The 19,032-nt window shown below is 59.4% G+C and overlaps 1 protein-coding gene across 5 annotated transcripts in view; it reads left to right on the top strand.

Moving 5' to 3' along the window:
* DLGAP4 (DLG associated protein 4) overlaps positions 1 to 19,032 on the top strand; it is a 150,935-nt gene that overhangs the window by 61,845 nt on the left and 70,058 nt on the right. For all 5 annotated transcript variants that reach the window (XM_042021643.1, XM_042021645.1, XM_042021644.1 and 2 more), the window contains one exon: positions 18,051 to 18,144. The gene's annotated coding sequence lies outside the window, so the exon portion shown is untranslated. The remainder of the gene's footprint in view (positions 1 to 18,050; positions 18,145 to 19,032) is intronic.

The following is a 19,032-nucleotide window of genomic DNA, read 5'->3' on the forward strand; positions in this document are numbered from 1 at the left end:
CTTAGCAAGGACGTCCCTTCCGGGACTATGCTTGCTAACCTATGACAGTGGGTCACAAGAGGAAGCAGGAAAAGGAGGACAGGACAGCTGGGGAGCTGCTGCTGAGTGGGTGAGGGCTGAAATGTCCCCTGAGTGTGGCCTCCCTCTCACCTTTGCTGTGTTGCTCTGTACTCAGCACAGGCCCCTCTCCTGGCCCTCTGAGGGCTCCATACTTGGCACAGACCCCTTTCCCAACCCTCTGAGCAGGATGCTGGCCCACCATGCCCACTCTGGCCCAGGGCCCTGCTCCCAGCTTTCCTGGCTGTGGGAGCCAGCAGCGTCACCTCCTCGTCTCGCCGTGCAGGTGACACTGTGGCTGCTGTGCCCACGCTCCAGGAGCTGTTCTGAGCTGGCTGTCAGTCCTGCTCTCTGGCAGATGCAGGCACAGACACCCAGGACTGCCAGGAGCACACGGATCAGTGCAGAGAGCTGCAGCTTCCCCCGTCCCAGCCCCTCCAGCTCCCAGAAGGACATCGGCCCTGGCACAGTTCCACAGGCTGGAGGAGGGGCTGGACCTGGCTATGGGGACATGAATTTGCCCTCCCAAGTCCACCAGGTGCTTCCTGCAGAATCCTGAATGAGACACTTGCTGCTAAACCTGGGCAAAGCAGGGTGGAGCATCCTGCCCCGTGGGAGAGCTGGGAAAGGAAGATCCTCGATAGTGGCGTGTGATGAGCTGCCACGTCAGCTCCCACAGGGACCCGGTGTCCCTGACCACCTCCATGTGTGCACAGGGGCAAGGAGGACATGGTCAGAAGCCATTTCCAGCTGGTGCTCTGTGGCATCCCGATGCTGTCCTGACTCTGGAGCAGTTCCTGGCGAGGTCAGCTCGCCCTGCCTGGCAGCCACTGCACTCCAGCCAGTGGCACGAGCTGCCCTGATGACAAATGGTCCCAAAGGCAGGACTAGGGAGAGCTCAATAAATCCTCATCTTACATTCACTCATCACTTCGAGCAGCTGCTTCCCTGGGCTGCTCACAGGGCTGCTGTGCCAGGGGACAGTGACACCCCGGAGCTGCAGGACTCCCACAGCACCCACCAGCCCAGCACTGATGGCGTTCTCAGCCTCTCCTGCCCCAGGGATCATTTCTGAGCATGTCCTTGGCCAGGACTGTTCTGGGTAGTCAGTGCTGTGGGCTGTAGGTCCCAGGGATGTGGTTGGGGTAAGGAATCTCTTCCCAGCACTGTGGCCAGGTCCCTGCTGGGCACACACCCACAACCAGGGCAGGAGGGAGACAGAGGCAGCAGGAACAGGCTCATCCTCCTCCCAAGGCTCACAGCTCAGGGAAAGATCCCTACCTGAGTCTCCTTGGAATCTGTTCCCAGACCCTCAGTGTCTCCAGGATCTGACTCCAGCACTGCCTGCTGCACTCACAGGCTGCCCTGCAGTTCATGACCAGCTCAGATCACCGCATGGGATGCACCAGACAGGAAAACAAGAAGGCAGGACAGACTGAGTGCTTGTTCCTCCCCTTCTGCCAGCATCCCTCACTTTCCACACCTGTCAAGTTTTGCACAATCCCCAGATTTCCCCAGGAGCCCTTGGCACAGCAGCCCCATTACCCTGCACATCTTTTTGGAGAGTTTCTGCTGCTCCCCCATGGTGGGAGGAGCAAAGGGTTCAGCTGTGATGGTTTAGAGTTTTTAGGGTCTGAGGGTGGTGGTTTAGGGTGATTTAGGGGTGTCTGAGGGGCAGCTGAGGGCAGCACCACCTCGTTTCCTCAGGGCACTCCCTGGTTATTCCCATCCTCCCACAGCTATCCCTGGAGGACAGGCACAGGGATGCAGCAGGGGAAGTGCAAGAGGAGGGTGTTTTTAGGTGACCATCCCTTTCATTTGAGGTGTTGTGCTTCTCCACAGTGTAAGTATGTGTGAACGCAGGAGCACTGCAGCCACCCTGCCTTGGAAGGGTGTTTTTCACGCATCCTGACCCCTTAGCAAAGGTCTGTTGTCAGATAATGGCACGAGGTGAATTGGTGTCTGTGGGTGCCTGAGCTGAGCCCACCACCCTCGTGACATGGGAATGGATCAAATTGACAAGGGGGCTGGGAAGTGTGTGTTGTGTCCCCCCTGCTCCCCTCCCAGCTCCACAGCACACAACATCGGCCTCTGCTTGCCAGATACAGCACAGTGAGCACGTCAGTCCCTAATGAGCCCGGGCCCCACTGTGCCAGGCAGACAGAAATCCATATTCACAGACTTCTCTTCTCCTGCAGGGCTTATGAGCTCTCCCGGTAAGCCAGGCAGAGGAAATGGGATAAGCCTCACTTTACCGATGGGGAATTGAGGCACCAAAAGGTTTAAGTGACTTAAAAGGGATTTGGAGAAGAACATCTCCAGAGCCCAGGTGCAGAAGCATCCCTGGAAGAAGGTGTGACCTTTCAGTGTCCACCTCATTAAAAACATCGGGTGGCACAAGCGGGAGGTGGCAGCAGCCTCAGAATTGCTGCTACCAGCCCTGCTGTGCGTGCCCCCAATTCCTCCATGAGCCCCCAGCTCCTCCAGGTGCCCCCAGCTCCTCCAGGTGTCCCCAACTCCTCCAGGTGCCCCCAACTCCTCTGTGTGCCCCCAATTCCTCCATGAGCCCCCAGCTCCTCCATGAGCCCCCAGCTCCTCTGTGTGTCCCCAATTCCTCCAGGTGTCCCCAATTCCTCCAGGTGCCCCCAACTCCTCTGTGTGCCCCCAACTCCTCTGTGTGCCCCCAATTCCTCCATGAGCCCCCAGCTCCTCTGTGTGCCCCCAACTCCTCCAGATGTCCCCAACTCCTCTGTGTGCCCCCAACTCCTCTGTGTGCCCCCAGCTCCTTTGTGCCACGAGGCTGGTGGGCTGCAGGCAGCCCCTGGGACAGTGGCCAGGCAGGGATCTGTGTCTCCTCCTGCTCTGCTCAGCTGTCCCTTGCCCTGTGCAGGGACACACAGGGACTGGCCCACGGGGCAGCAGCGGTGCCAAGGTTAGGAAAGGCACTGTCCTGCTGCCATCAGTGGCACCCAAGCGATCCCAGGGAGCCAGTCTGCCAGGGGCTCTGTCACGCTGCGTGTCCCCAGCCTGCTGCTGGCACCTGAGCACTCCTGGGGACTTCCCAAGGGGTTTGTCTCCCTCTCCTTTGCTGCCCCTTCCCCTGGGCACTGCGGTGGCTCTGGCTCATTGTCACAGCCCGGGGAATTGTGTCAGCACAACTGTGCGTGAGTGCGGGCAGGGGTGTGCGGGCATCAGCACACGGGGGCGGGAGACAGTCCTGGAACCCGGATCCCCGGCATCATCCCTTGCCAGCCCTGCTCCGGGAGTGCCGGGCTCCGGGAGAGGGCACAGTGCCTGCGGGCCAGGGCTGGGGTGGGCGAGGGGCTGGCCTGGAGCAGGGTGCGATGGCTCCCAGCTGGAACAGGGAGCAGGCGGTGCTCCCCAGGGATCCGTCCCTGCGGACGTCCAGGGCGGGGCTGAGCCGCCCCCGGCACACCTGTGTCCCCAGGGACCGGCCGTGCAGGTGGCCCTGGCTCTGTCCTGCCCGGTGGCCCAGCTTTGCTGTGCTCTGGGAGGCCAGGAGCTGTTCTGCAGAGGGGCACTGAGGTGGTTTTGGGAGCAGGACAATCAGTGCTGGGTGTTCAGGTGCCACGTTTGGCTTTCTGGAGAGCCAGAGACTGAGGAATTTGTAAACACCTCATGTCGAGGTTTATTTGCTGCCTTCTGATTTTCCAAGCTGTTCAGCACCCTGCGGGAATGCTGGGATCAGGAGGCCAGAGCTTTGCTGATTAAATACAGGACAGCAGGCTGGGGTGATGTGGGAGCTGGGCATGGTGACCCCACGCTGAGTGTTCATGCACCAGAAAGTGCTGTGGGGAGGAATAAACTGAGCTCTGAGCTGGGGAAAAGGTTTGGTAATTTCCTGTGGAAGTGCAAAGTGGCCCTGCAGCATGTGGAGCTTGGCTGGAGAGAGGCCCTTGGCTGGGCTCGGGGAGTGTGGAAGATGCTCTGCCCCTCCAGAGGGGTTTCTGGACGGACTCAGGGTGTGTGGGGGATGCTGTGCCCCTCCAGAGGGGTTTCTGGATGGACTCAGGGTGTGTGGGGGATGCTGTGCCCCTCCAGAGGGGTTTCTGGATGGACTCAGGGTGTGTGGGGGATGCTGTGCCCCCTCCAGAGGGGCTTCTGGACCTCTGGGTCTGAGTTGCTGTGTGACAGAACACCCCCTCTGCTTCACCCCCCACCCAAGCTGGGGAATCCAGAGGGGTGTCAAGGCCCAACAGCTCCAGGCCATGGGCCAGGTACCCCCTCACCTGTGGAGCAGCAGCCAGCTCAGCTTTGCAAACCAGAATTTGCAACCCAAAAAAAGATAATTCTGCTGCTGCTTTTCTCCCTTTCCTTTTTTCTGAAGGCCAGGTGGAAGGTGCTGCAGCAACAGTGGGGACAGGAGGCGCGGGGGAGTTGCTGGGAGCAGGTGTGGCAGTGTAGGTTGGGGCTGTGAATCCCGGTTCTGAGGCACTGCTGGAGGGATTTGAGGCACATCTGTTATAAATTTGGGGTGAAAGGGCTTTGGTTGTTTCTAACCTGCCTGTCCTGTGAGCAGTCTGTGTCTCGGGTGTGTCTCAGCCCGTGGGAGCTGTCCCTGCCCTGTTGGGGTGAGCCCAGGGCTGTTTCTGACCACCCCGTCCTGTGCTGTCCCTGGACCCAGTGTGCCTGTGGCTCTCCATTGTCACTCACTGTGCTTGTAGGGCTGGCCCAACACCTGCCTGATGTCCTGGCTCGGGAAGAGCAGTGCCAGGTCTACAGGCGGGTATTTCATGCCAGCAGAGCCTCAGGAGCAGCTGTCCAGTGTCCAGGGAGGGACCCCAGCAGTGCTCTGACCCCCAGACCCGGGGAGGACTTGCCTGAGTAGAGGAGGATGCACAGGGAGCTCCTGAGGCCCTGGGAGCTGGGGATGGGTGCAGAGTGCCCACAGACACCTGGGGCAGCAGCAGAGCCAGGGAGCCCTTCTGCCACCTCAGCTGCATCCCGGGATTCCGAGTCCCTCTGCGGGACTGTGCCGAGCACCCCGAGAGGAGAACCTTCCTCAGCTGCTGGGACAGGCTGGGGATGAGGGGTCACATGAATTCCCTGTGATGTACGGATCTGTGTGCCTGCTGAGACAGCTGCATCCCTCCTGCATCCCACAGCCTGTCCTCCCACCTGCAGCTCAGCCACGTCTCCCTCCTCGCCCAGTGCTGCAGGAGAGTCCTTGTGACTGTTCCAGGCTGCTGAGTGCCCACCAGTGACTGCCACCAGCCTGCCCTGGATGCTGGCACTTCCAGGCTGCTGGGCTGTGGCAGGGTCTGAGCCCGGGGACCTGGGGCTGGGCTGGGGCTGTGGTGGTGCTGGGGTGATGGTGGTGATGGTGCTGGGGTGATGGTGGTGATGGTGCTGGGGTGATGATGGTGCTGGGGTGATGATGGTGCTGGGGTGATGGTGGTGCTGGGGCTGTGGTGGTGCTGGGGTGATGATGGTGCTGGGGTGATGGTGGTGACGGTGCTGGGGTGACGATGGTGCTGGGGTGGTGGTGGTGCTGGGGCTGTGGTGGTGCTGGGGTGATGGTGGTGATGGTGCTGGGGTGACGATGGTGCTGGGGTGATGGTGGTGACGGTGCTGGGGTGATGGTGGTGCTGGGGTGATGGTGGTGCTGGGGCTGTGGTGGTGCTGGGGCTGAGCTTTGCCCAGGGGACACAGAGGGGCTGCCCTGGGTCTGGCTGGTGCCTGGGGACCATGGCTGGGTGTGGGTGTGCTTCGGGTCAGCAAATGGCAAGAATGGGATCAAGCTGCTAAAAAATGTCTTGTGAGAGAAAGAGGAGAGCCCACAGCTCCCTCGGAAGGGCATCAGGTGCCTGGAGCCTGTGTGCTGGCAGCCAGGGGCAGATGTCCTTCCTGGCTGGGTTTTTTTTTGGAAACATCAGGATTTGGGGTTTCATCCCTCTGTTTGGTGAGGAAGTTGGATGTTCAGCATTACCACCCTGGGCAGAGGGCTGTCCTGCCACCCCTGCACATGTCACCTCCCCTTTCCCCTCTGGTACCCACTGGGATTCTCCTGTGCTGCACCAGACCAGCAGCCCCGTGGGGAAAACACCAGCAAAGAAAACCCCTCTGTGGTTCTGGGGAGCAGTGAGGTGTCCCTGGACAGGGGCTGTGCCTGGTTGGTGCAGGGCCCCCAGGAGGAATTGTCCTGGAATCTGCCGCTGTTTGCAGGGGAACCAGAACAAAACACATCCCCTTCTGCCAAGTGCGTCTGGCTGTGTGAGGTGGGTCCAGGCCCAGCCCAAAATCCAGCCAGTGCCATGGCAGGTTTTTGCCAGGGTTCTCCACCTCCAGAAAACCCCACAGGGCACTGAGACCCAAGGCAGACGGGCCATGTCTCTCCAGACCTGTGGGCAGCGACTGGGAAGAGCCCCTGGGCTCTGGTTTCGGCCTTCACGTGCTGCTGTGTTTGAACATTGAGCAGCTCTGATTTGGGGCACAGCAGGCAAGCCTCTCCGTGTAACAGCTGGACTGGACCAGTTGAACTCAACTCCCAGGGAAACAGCAGGACCTTGGCTGGGCCCTGCAGATCTCAGCCCCCTGGGGATCCCCTGGAATAGGCAGGCTGGAGAAGCCCAGGAGGCCAGAGGGCTGTGGGCACTGCCGGGGTTCCCTGGATGGATCTGCATCCCTTGGCACGGGGATTTTCCTGCAGCCAGGGTCCTTCCCAAGAGCTGGCTGCTGGGAGTGCTGAACGCAGGGCACACCCCGTGGACCGGGGAGTGGGATGCTGGCACACAGGGAGCTCCAGGAGGGTTTAGGGATGGAGGCAAGGAAGCATTAACTGCAGGATCCCAATGGGGCCAGTCCTGAGGGATCCCAGCCAGGCTGCAAACCCCGGGGATGCCTGGCTTGTTGGAAAGGGAGGGGCTGCAGCAGCTGCCTATTGATGCATTCCTGGGTAAACACGAGGGTGGAGAAGAAAGAGCTCAGCTAAAGGACACGGGAACTGCTGCAGTGTTTGGGGATGTTCAGGCTGGAAACCCACGGTTTGAGTTTTCAGATCCTCTGGGGAACTCACCTGCCGAACTGAGCAAGTCAAAATCCTTTTTTTTTTAAAGTCAAAGTGCTTTCTCTCAGTACTTCCCTCCAGGATACCTCAACAGCCAGGTCAGGGTTTCCTTCCATTTAAGCTAATTCCATGATGCTTACAAAATTCCATCAAAGCTGGAGTTGGAAACAGAATCTGTCTGTCTGTGAGGACAACAGGGCTCATCTTCTTCCTCCCTGCTCTGCCCTGCAGCCCCCTCCTCCCCTCGCCTGCCCAGCCCTGCCATGAGCAGCAGGAAGAGCAGAGGAACCACCGTGACCTGCAGGTTTTGCCTGTCTGGCTTCTCCTCCAACCCCCCTTTTTGTTTATCAGGTGTCTAGAACAGAGCCCTGTCGATGTCTCTTCCTCCCAGGAGCGCTGGGAGGATTAATTAGTTAATGTTTGCACAGTGCTTTGAAGAGAAGTGCCAAGTGGGAGGGTGGTAGGAGCAGAACTGGATTCCTTCATCCTGACTCCTTCCTCCCCTCACTGATGGTGGCAGCCCCTGTGCCCTTCCTGTGCCAGGTCACCTGGTGGGGACAGGGCTGCTCCAGGTGCAGGCCAGGGGAGGGGACAGCCTGTGAGAGAAATCACTGATGGGGAGGAGATCGAAAAGCAGAGAACCAGAGAATCATGGAAAATTTGGATTGAAAGGGATCTTAAAGCCCATCCAGTGCCACCCCTGCCATGGGCAGGGACACCTTCCACTGTCTCAGGCTGCTCCAAGCCCCATCCAGCCTGGCCTTGGACACTGCCAGGGATCCAGGGGCAGCCACAGCTGCTCTGGGCATCCTGTGCCAGGGCCTCCCCACCCTCCCAGGGAACAATTCCTTCCCAATATCCCATCCATCCCTGCCCTCTGGCAGTGGGAAGCCATTCCCTGTGTCCTGTCCCTCCATCCGTTGTTCCAAGTCCCTCTCCAGCTCTCTTGGAGCCCCTTTAGGCACTGGAAGTGGCTCTGGAGTCTCCCTGGACCCTTCTCCCCTCCAGGAGAACACCCGCAGCTCTCCCAGCCTTTCCTCACGGGTGAGGTTCCATCTCTCTAATCTAATGTTTCACCCACAGGACCTTCCTTTCTTCTTTATTCCAATCCATGCAAAAAGAGAACAAACTCCAGTTGTTTCACCAACTTTCTTTCAGTTGTCTGTGCCAGCTGCCCCCAACGCAGCCGGTTCTGGGGAGATCCAGCAGCTCTCCCCATCCTGGAGCAGAGGCAAGTCCAGCATGTTGGACAGCAGGGCTGGAACTTCCCGCTGGAGAATTCCCACCAGCTGTGCCCAGCCCTGGCTCCATCTCGCTGTACATCAGTAGTGGCCGTGCCTGGGCTGGGGAGTACATGTTGTAGCTGGTGATGTTAATTAAGAGGTAACGAGCCTGATGGAGATTTATTTTCAGGCTGTGTGCTTGGAACTGGTTGTGCACAACTGGGAAATGGAAAATTGACCTCCTGCTCATTTTCCTGCCTTCTCCACAGCAACAGTTAATTATTGTGGTGGGCAGCAGGAGGGCTGGGCTGCTCCAGCAGTGCTGCCCTGGACAGGCCTGGCAGGGAGCAGCTCTCCAGCCTGGCCCTGGAACCTGGTCCTCACCTCCCTCCCTCCATCCCAGATCCTGGTCCAGGCAATCTGCCCCTTCCTTGTCTTTTTCCCACTCCCAGCCTGTGCAGCCTCAGGGAGAGGGAGGCTGATCATGGATGTGGAGATCTTTAAGCCTGGAAAAGGAGGGCTGTGGTCAGCCTGGCAGGCGGGCAGGGCAGCTCTGGGCTCAGCTCCGGATGCTGGGTGTGCAGTGCTGCATCCCTGGGACCTTCTTCCCCAGCTGGCACCACGGGGGCAGGCACTGGCAGAGTTCAGCAGGCTGGAGCACTCTCCCTGCCTCCAGGCTGACCTGCCCCATCCCGTGCCTCGGTTTCCCCTCCGTGAGGGTGATAGTTTGAGCGAGGGTGGTGGGTTTTGCACTTGCCAGGGTTCATCCCTCTGCTGCAGCACTCTCTCCAGAACCAGTGGCTCCAGTGGGTGCAGGATGCTCTGGTTTTCCACATCTGTGCAACGTGAACCAGTCCTTGTTGTGTCTTCCTCCATCTGCCCTGTGTAGCAGCCTGGAGCCACTGGCTGCCTGTGTGGAGCAAACTGAGCTGTGCTGGGGAACTGCCCTGGGCTGGGAGTCCCTGGGCTGGGATCCCTGTGCACCCCACACTGCTCTCTGCAAGGACACATGATGCCAGAGGGGTCCAGGCTCCAGGAGAAGCAGCAGCTGCCTGGAAAAGCAGGGAAGGGCTCTCCAGCCTGGCTGGCCGTGGCTCGGGGCTCCATCGGTGCCCAGCAGCAGGCTGCAGGGAGAACAGGCAGCACCGGGGGGGCAGCTTTAACCCTTGGATTCCAGGTGACCTGCAAACACAGCCCACAGCCCTCAGGCAGTGCCAAAGCCCAGCACAGCAGTCGCCCATAATGCTTTTATAATCTGCTTTCTTGGCCATGACTGTTCTCCCAGGAAAGGGAGGGGGAGGCATGATTAATTTTCATTATCCTGGTAAATAATAAGCTTGTTTCCGCTAGTCTTGCCCTGTAATTAGGGCTCTGGTGCCAGGGCCCTGAGAAGGAAGCTGGGATTTGCTGGTGACTCACGGGAAGCTGGGCCAGCCTGGACATCCCGCCCTGGGCAGGAAAAGGGAAGAGGCTGGAGCCCCTCGGAGAGACAGAGCTTCCCTCGCTCCAGAGGGGAAAGGAGCCAGGGACAGGGTCCTCTGAGGGCAGAGGGCAAAGGCCACCTTGGGAGAGGGAAAACCCACCCAAAAGTAGGCTATTATTCAAGGGAAAACGAAAGCAGAGCTTTTGGCCCAAGAGCTGGATGTTGACATGGATGTAGGATGAGCTCAGGAGGAGTTCAGTGACGTGGAGATGAGGAGGGGAAGCAGCACCTGGGTATTTGCTCTGAAGATGGGGCTGGGTGACCCACAGCCAGCAGTGTCCAGAGCAGCAGGGAAACACCTGCACGAGGAACAAACCTCTGCAGGTGAGGGCACCTCTGGGTCTGTCAGAGGGGCTGGAGCTGGGAAAGCAGCTGCTCTGGGGACTCTGTTCCCAAACAGGGGACAGAGTATCCCGTGGGAATCAAGGTGGGATCCTTTTCCACAGGCAGAATTCCCCTGTGGAACTTGCTGCCCTGAGATACCAGAATCACAGAGCTAAGGAAGTTTCAAAGGGGAAATTGAAAAGCCTGAAAGGGGTGAGGATGAGGAGGATGTCCTTGCCTACAAGAGGGCCTCTGGAAAAAGTAATGTCCAGGATGCCACCAGCACAGAGCACCTCCAGGGATGCCTCCATCTCAGCAGCAAGGGCCTTCCCAAGGACCAGCAGGACCTGTGCCATGCTCTGCATGTGAGCCCAGTCCCACAGCCTGCACAGGAGGAAGCTCCTGCCAAAGAATGAACGCACAGCCCCATCAGGGAGCAGTGTTTTCCCAACCCAGCAGATGCAGCGAAACCCCTCATTGAAAGAGCTGTTTGCTAAGGAAAAAACAACTGGCACGCTAATTAAAAGTGACTGATTAAAGGACTGAAAGGGAATTACTCATCGTAATCGTTCAAGGCAGCACCTGCAGAGCTCTCCTTGCTCTCAGAGCACGAGCATCCTCCGCACTGCTCTGCTGAGGGGCCACGGCAGCTCCGCGGTGACGGCGGCGAGGGGCAGCCCCGGCGGGCGCGGCGTGTCCCCTCCTCCGGCACGACCCCGCGGCCACCAGCACTACCCTGTGGCCACCAGCCCAACGCCGTGGCCACCAGCCCCGCGCATGCCGAGGGCTGCCACGAGTCGATGCGCGGCAGGCGGAGACGTGGCTGTGACAGCGGCCAGAGCAGAGCAGAGCAGCCCCGACAGCTGAGCTCAGCTGAGCCGGCAGCGCTGCCCTTCCCCATGTGCCTCAGACGCTTCTCCCCGGGCTCCGTCCCTTGTGGCCACGCCAGCGCAGGGCTCGGGCCGTCAGCGCAGAGCAGGGACCTGCCCCAGGGGCGCCCGGGTGGCACCGTGGCACCCCTGGGTGATGCGGGCTCTGTTACACCAGGAGCCTTTCTGTCAAGGTTAAGGGCTTCTCAGCAGAACTACACCACCGGGTGCTGGCGGGTGTCAGGCTTTCTGACGGCCGTGGTGGTGTGGCTGACCTGGTTTAGGGATTTTTTGCTGAATTTGGTGTGGCCATGTCAGGCTGTGCCCAGCCTCAGTGAGAGATCTGCCCTTTGGCCCTTGTCAGCAGACAGGCAGTGTCGGGGACAGGGAGTGAGGACAGATCCTTCAGGTGTTCCTGCCAGAGGAGAGCAGCTGGGTTCCCAGCACGGTCAGGACATGGGCACTTTGCAGCCTGTCCCCCTCCCGACCCCAGGCAGGATCCGGGGTTCCCTGGTGAGGACAGATTGTGCCAGGCTGCAGGCTGGGGACAGGCTGGGGACAGGCTGGGACACAGGAGGTGGCTCTGAGCCAGCACCTCTGGCCTTCTCCTCACTCTGCAGCCACATTCCAGCTCAGGCTGGCTGTCCCAGCCCTGTGTGCCCTGGCTTTGCTGGAGTAAGAGCCAGCAGAGCCAGTGACCATCGGTGGCTGGGTGTGAGCGCAGCTGTAGGACTGGAAATCAGCCTTTCTCTGGCTTTGGGTCAATGCGCCTCCATTCTTTTCCACAGTCACTCAGGCTGGATATTAGGGGAAATTTCTTCACAGCAAGGGGAGTGAGGCACTGGCACAGCTGCTCAGGAAGTGTTCAAAAAACATGTGGATGTGGCACCTGGGGACATGGCCTAGTGGTGGACCTGGCAGTGCTGGGTGAAGGGTTGGACTTGATGATCTCAGAGGGCTGTTCCAGTTTTAATGGCTCCCTGGTTCTATGAGCATCCTCCCAGACACCGAGCTGCCATAAACAGACTCTTTTCTGGTAAGACACCGTGGGTGCCCCAGAGCCCTGCTCCTGCTGCCTTCCCTGACTGAGGCAGGGTCTCGCTTTAGCCATCATTCTGTACAGATGTGTCCAGCTGTTGAGCCACCGTGTCCTGCACCTCCATCCTGGGCTCACGCTGGGATGCAGTGCTCGGCACAGCTCTCTCCCATAGCAAGGGAACGCGTTTTCCCTGCGGATCACAGATCACAGCAGAGCAGCTGCCAGGCTGGGGAGGGCCCTGTGCAGTCTGCACCTTCTGCTGCCTCTGCTGGGACAGATCTGAGAGCTTTACAGGTGGGTATGACTCAAACTGCTGACCTTGCCTGCCGTGACATCTGATGGTCCCTTTGCGCCCTCATTCCTCCCTGAAGTTGTTGATTTTAACATTTGCTGGTTGTAACGCTCCAATTATGTGACGCTCCCAGCCAGATTTTGGGAGCACAACTCGGTCAAATCCATGTCCATATGTGAGCAGAGTGTGTCATCCAGGCTCCCTGGCAGCGGAGTGAAGGCACTTTGAGAATTTCTTCTCTCCAAGTGCCTTGTCTGGACCAGTTTTGTTCTCTACATCACAATGTCATGCAGATGAAAGCTCCCAGTCCCTCCTGCTTGCCCTTCTCCCTCACTGTTTCAGGTCCTGTCGGGTCTGTCCCACACCCCCATGGCCTCAGAGGAAAGGCTTCCACCACAGGAAGCTTCTCACAGGTCCCCGCAGCCCCTGCCAGCTGTGCCCCAGCTGTGCCCTGCCCTGTCACTGGTTGCTCCTGTCCACGGGGTGTGGTGTCAGTGCACAGTCCCTCCTCACCATCCAGGCTGCCCAGCTTTACACACACCTCACGATGGGCCCTGAGGAGGAGACGTGCCACCCCGCTGGAGTCCCCCAGTAGGAGCATCTCTCCTCCCTGCCGGGGCACAGTTCCCCCGCTGCCTGCAGGGAGAGGCTCCGTTCAGTTCTGCTCCCCCCAGCTCCTTCCCCCAGCCCTGCACCGGGAATCTCGGGGCTGTTTGCTGCTGTCCCCATGCCGAGAACGGGTAACCCCTCCCACAGTGCCCTCCCCTGCCCTCCGGAGCTGCTGGCCTGGCCACGCTCCCATCTCAGGTCACAGAATCCTCAAGACCACCAAGTCCAACCATCAACCTAGTCCCACCATAGACACCCCTAAATCGTGTCCCCAAGTGCCACACCCGGGTGGCTCTTCAGCACTTCCCCACCACATCCCTGGCAACTTGTTCCTGTGCCTGACCACTCTTCCAGTGAAACAACTTCGTCTAATATGTGATCTGAACCAGTCGAGTCGAGCAGAGGTTATCTCTGTCTTTATGTAGTAAATCAGTGGCAGCAAATTTAATGTAAGATCTTAGCAGAAGGGAGGGTGATGTTTCTTTCAAATGAAACAGATTTCAGGCACTCAGAGTCACTCTCTGCAAAGTCTTTCTGCTTCAGGAGATGCCTCCAAGGTCTGGCAGGTCTCCCTGTGTATAAAGGAGTGCCACTGTTAGGGCCCTCTCAGCTGACAGTGATGTGGGGTTCGTCCTCTGGGAGTCATGAGGGTGGATCTTTTGCCTCAGCTTCTTGCTGACTTCACCTTCCATCTCAGGCAGGATCAGTGGGTGTTGTCCTTGTGTTCAGGACACGCTCCCGTCAGGGGAGCAGGGAGAGGAGCAGCCCATTCCATGTGCCATAACCTCGTTTCCTGCTCCCATGCCCCAACAGGACCCTGCTGACAAAGCATCTGCGTGGGAGCCTTCTGGCCTTGGGGAGGGAGCACCTTCCTCACAGCTCAGCAGGACTTCCCACTCTTCCCACCTTTGCTCAATTGTTCCCTCTGCTGTTTTCACACACGTAGTTTTCCTTTCATGCCTCCTCAGAAGGATCTTAATCCTGGCTACAAATGTCTCCCCTCGTGCTCAGCCATATCTCAGCTGTGCTCTCCCCTCTATCCACAGCAGCCTCTTGTCCTTCCCTGGAGGTGCTGCTGCCAGCTCAGCCCCCAGACATCCTCTGTGTAACGGGTGATTCTGGGACTCCCAAATGAGCTGAATGTGTTTGTTTTACCCAGAGAAACAGTGCAGAGATTAGAGGTACCAGAGCCCACATTTATTTATCTCCCTTAGTTCTCTTGCTGGATTTTAACACTGTGATGTTATGGCCTGTTTCAGAAGGGCTGGCAGTGTCTGTACCTGATCTTAGAGTCTGTACATCCAGGTGCTAGAAGGAGTTCAGGCACGAGAGCAGGAGGGGTGACAGCAGGAGGGGTGACAGCAGAAGAAGGAGCCCTGTGTTCAGTAGCCCTTGCCATGGCTGGGCACCTGCCTGTGGGGCTGTGCTCTGCTCCTCGCCCTCTCCTCCCTGCCCCTGTGCCAGACCTGCTCATCCCCCATCCCTGCAGCATCCCTGCCGTGCTCGTGGGATCTCACAGGGACTCACAGCCTTCTCCCAGAGCTCTGGATCCAGCACCGGGCTGGCTGCCAGGTCACTGTGCTTGTTCCCTGCAATGAGGGCTTCATCTCCTCTCAGGTTTACCAAAAGCAGCTGTGGGTGGTTTGCTGAGGCTCTTCCAAGTCTGGAGGAGAAGCAGGAAGGAGCAGGAGGTGAGGGCCCAGCCTGGGAGGGACCTCTCTTCTCACAGAGACCAGCCCAAACTGCTGCTGCTGGAGCCTGGAACATTTCACAGGATTTTCCCCAGAATTAGATCCCAGCACCACCTGCACCCACCCAGCTCTGCTGGCCTTGCTCTGCTCCGGCTCTGACCACACCAGTGTGGCCTTGGAGTGGCAGGAGGGGAAGGACCTCCCTGCCCTCCTCATCTGCTCACTCGGCTGAAACCTCATCACCTTCCTCAGGAGGCCCCAGCAGACACTGGATAATTCATATTTCATCCCTGACCTGCAGCCACCTCTGAGGTGGGATCAGGAGCACCAGATCCATCCCTTCAAGGCCTTCTCCAGCCCCACAGAACCACCCAGGCTGCAGCAGGGCAGGCTGTGGCCTCCTCCCTAGGCCAAGAGGACAATAATCACCAGCTGATTCTCCAGTGAGGTTTGGCTGCAGAGCATCTGAGACCCCGTTCACCAAAATTGTCTTGAAGGGACATCAGTTCATCAGCAAGACACTCCTGAGCAGGGAGCAGGAGGTCCTGGATGGACCCTTGGCTGCTTCCTCTGGCATCCTGTGCCCTCATTGCCTGGAAAATCAGGGCCCCAGCTTGGCCCCTGCTCCCCACCCTTCCCTTGGTCTGCAGTCCCCTTCCCTGAGCTTACAGCCCCTGTCCTGTCCTTCCCTGCAGCAGCTCCATCCCACCCCCTCCCAGCACAGCCGTGAGCATCCTGCTCCTGAGAGTGTCAGGGAGAGGGGGACGATGGAGGCAGGGAGAGAGGGATGATGGAGGCAGGGAGAGGAGGACGATGGAGGTGTCTGGCTGGTGGGTAACATCAGGTGCCTGTGCTGGTGACACATTTGTTCATTTGCATTTCCTTGGGCGTTGATGCTGATATTAATTAAAAGCAATTACGGTGCCATTTTCTCAGTGTGAGAGCAGCATGCAAAGAGAAAAACAGTGTTCCCCACCAAAACGCTTCTCCCTCCAGAGCTTCAATGGCCTTGCTTAGTTGGAGGAACCTGCTGGGTGACGGGAGGCACCTGGGCACTGCTCCTCCCACCCATCGGATGTGCCAAGGGGTGCCAGGATTGGGCTGTGCCTGGGGGCCTGGGGCACCCTTGGAGTGCTGGTGACAGGCACAGGCACGGTGGGTGACGGCAGCACTGGACAGGCACTTCCATCCCAGTAGCTACAGGGTGCTGGGTGCTTGTGGTGGTACCTGCGCACCCAGGAGGGTGCTGGGGGCATTCCTAGAAGATGCTGGTGGCTTCCATGGTGGCCATCAGTGGCTCCGGGGTGCTGCCCTCCATGCCAGCACTGGTGGCAGTAGAGCAGGGCAGCGACAGCGGGTGACAGAGACAAGTGGGTGCTGGCACTGGAGGCAGCACTGGCCGTGGATCCTGGCTGTGCTGGTGGCTCTGCTGTCTGGATCGTGGACCCAAACCAGCCCACAGGAGCTGGAATTCCCTGTCCCATGGAGAGGGCTGCGAGAGGGCAGGGTGGTGGCAGTGCAGTGCCAGTGCAGTGCAGTCAGTGGCACCTGGCCCCGCCACAGCTCATCCTGGCACAGTCACACAGAGCAGTGCCTGCCACCGCAGGGATACCCCTGAGCCCAGCAGTGTCTGGGTTTGGGGTGGGGAGGTGTCCCTTGGGCCACAGCAGAGGCCTCCCAGGCTGGGTGAAGCCACATGTGCGTCACCTCTGTCTCAGCCTCGGGCTCCGGCTCCACAGCCCAGCTCCCAGCAGCTCCCAGCTCCCTCACCACAGGGCTGTTCTGGTGTGGGGACAGGGGAACTCTGGGGACAGGTGTGACTGCCTTGCCTGGCTGTCCCAGGACACGTGCCTTTGCTTTAACAATCCCCTCTGCAGCACTGGGGACGGGGCTGGTGGGACGGTGAGGAGGGTTTGTACCCAATTTAGGAGGCCAGTCTGCTGAGCTGCCCAGGCTTTCCATTCTCCTGTTGTTGGGATATCCCTCGTGAGGGCCTTGCAGGGAACACTGACCTCTCACTCTCTGCCTGCACTGTGCCTCTCCACCTGTCCAGTCTTTGCTTCCTTGGGACAGGTTCTCGGAGGGCTGCGGGGTGTGTCTGAGAGAACACAGTGCCTGTGCCATAACCAGGCACCCGGGATGTGTGTGACCCCCCAGGCGGGAGCTACCTGGGGATAAAGCCCCTCTTGCTGGGTGGTGGCAGGTGGCAGAGCGGGGTCTCAGGGGCACTGCAGTGCCCATCTCTCCATTCTGGGGACAAAGAGCTGCTGCCTCATCTCTGGGCACCAGTTTGATCATCTTCTGCATCACCAGGGTGGGAATCAAGCCCAGCACCCAGATCTGGCTTTCCTAGAAAATTGCCGAGGTTTGTATCCTTGTCCCAGACTTCCATCCGAGCCAAGAAACTGGGGTTCACCTATTTTCACCCCTCTTTGAGCTCTCACAGACCTTCTCAAGCCCAGATGGCCTCCTCCATTCAACTAGGAATGAAAAAGCTGTCCTAGGAAGGCTGTTTCCTTGTCTGGTTCCCGTGCCATTCCCACCCCTTGCTTCCCTGCAGCAGGAGTTGCCCAGCTTGCCCCAGCAGCTCCCAGTGCAGGGCAGACAGGGTGTGTGTGCACACAAACCAGCCTGGCATGTTCATCGATGCAAACCCCGAGCAGTATTTAACGCCACTGATTAGATAACCCAGGCTGTGCTCGCTGTGTGGTCAGTAGGGTTTTGAGGACGCTAAGAAACACTGGAGTTTTTCCCCGTATTTATTTACCCGGCTTTCCAAGAGGGAGCATTTTTCCAGTGGTTGGGTGGGAGGGAAGGAGCTTCAGCTGCACCCAGTGCCCAGATGGGAGGGGTTTGGGGGGAGCTGCCGTGAGCAGCGCTGGCAGGGCAGAGTCCGAGCGGGCTCTGGCAGATGCGTGGCTGGGACACAGCAAGGGCAACACCAGAGGCTGCCAGGTTGTCCCCAGGATTGTCCTTCCTGCCTCCGTGGGCTCAGCCCAAAGGGGACAGCCCACAGGGTGAGGCACAGAGGGTGACAGGGTCCCCCCTGCCCAGGTCAGCGGCTCCTGACTGCAGGGGGCTATTCCATGATAAAGAAACAAGGAAAGACTAAGAGCCCTTTGCCGCAAAGGGGCTCTGCCCAGCCCTGAGCCCCCAGCAAGGAGCATTTGGGATGTTCTCCTCCCCGCCTGGCTGATCTCCAGCTCATCCTCTCAGTCCACGTGCCACCCAGAGGGACACAGGACCCACTCCCACATCTCTCCCTGTCCCGTGGCACTGCCTCTGCCTCGCTGTCTGCCGTCTGCCCCTTGCTGGGCACAGCCTGGGTGTCGGGCAGAGCTGGCGAGGCTTTGCAGCATCGGGGTTGTGGGTCGGGAGGATCCCTCTCTGACCCCTGTGACCTGAGGACATGTCCCCTTCTGTCTCTGCCCCGCAGGTCTTCATGAGGGACAGCCCTGGAGCCCAGAGGGACACACGGTGCACAGGATGCTGAGTCTGGCCTAGACCCCGAGCCCAGCAAGCTGTGAGAGGTACGGGGTGGCCCAGGGGGGCTTTGGGACTCCCGAGGGGGCTGGGGGGACAGACCCGGCCGGGGGGGCTCCTGCAGGAGCGGGCTGGGAAAGGGACGCTGCGAGGCTGATGCAATGACAACCCTCCCTCCATCTCCCGGCGAATCCTGCGACACACCCCTCGCAAAATAAAGTTATGAAATCTCCTGCCCATTGCTATAGTAACGTCACGCCTCCGCCTGACCCACTTTGAGACAAAGGAAGTGTTCCCGAGCTCCGAGCACGCAGGAGCTGCGCACGGGCCCAGCCTGGGCTCCGAAGGGATGGCAGAGGGAGCTGCTGGCTTTGCCCACCTGCTCCTCTTTGCCCCGGGACCCTCAGGCAGCAGGAGCTGCTTTGTCTGAGGCACTGAGCAAACCCAGTGCCAAAGAGCATCTCCATCCCGTATCCCGAGTGCAGGCAGGGCCCTGCCTGGCTCCCTGCGGACATTTAGGACACGGGAACATCTGCCCTGGAGCAAAGCAGCGTCCTTGCTCAGCTGCAGAGAGCTGGTGGTGCAGCAGTGACAGCCACGGCCGTTCAGAGCATCCTGGGACTGCTCTGCCACAAACAGGGCAAGGAGACAGGGAATCATGGAGAGTGCTCAGTTGGAAGGGACCCACAAGGATCATGGATCCAACTCTGGCCCTGCACAGACACCCCGACAGTCCCAGCCTGGGCCTGGGTGTGGTGTCCAAACGCTCCTGGAGCTCTGGCAGCCTCAGGGCCGTGCCCATTCCCTGGAGAGCCTGGGCAGTGCCCAGCAGCCTCTGGATGAGGAGCCTTTCCCTGATGTCCAGCCTGACCCTCCCCTGACACAGCTCCAGCCGTTCCCTGGCTCCTGTCACTGCTCACAACAGAGCAGAGCTC

Source organism: Corvus kubaryi, unplaced genomic scaffold (genome assembly GCF_017639235.1).
Source record: "Corvus kubaryi isolate FWS band 111438036 unplaced genomic scaffold, C.kubaryi_AGA036_p1.0 37157, whole genome shotgun sequence".
NCBI classification, from domain to species: Eukaryota; Metazoa; Chordata; class Aves; order Passeriformes; family Corvidae; genus Corvus; species Corvus kubaryi.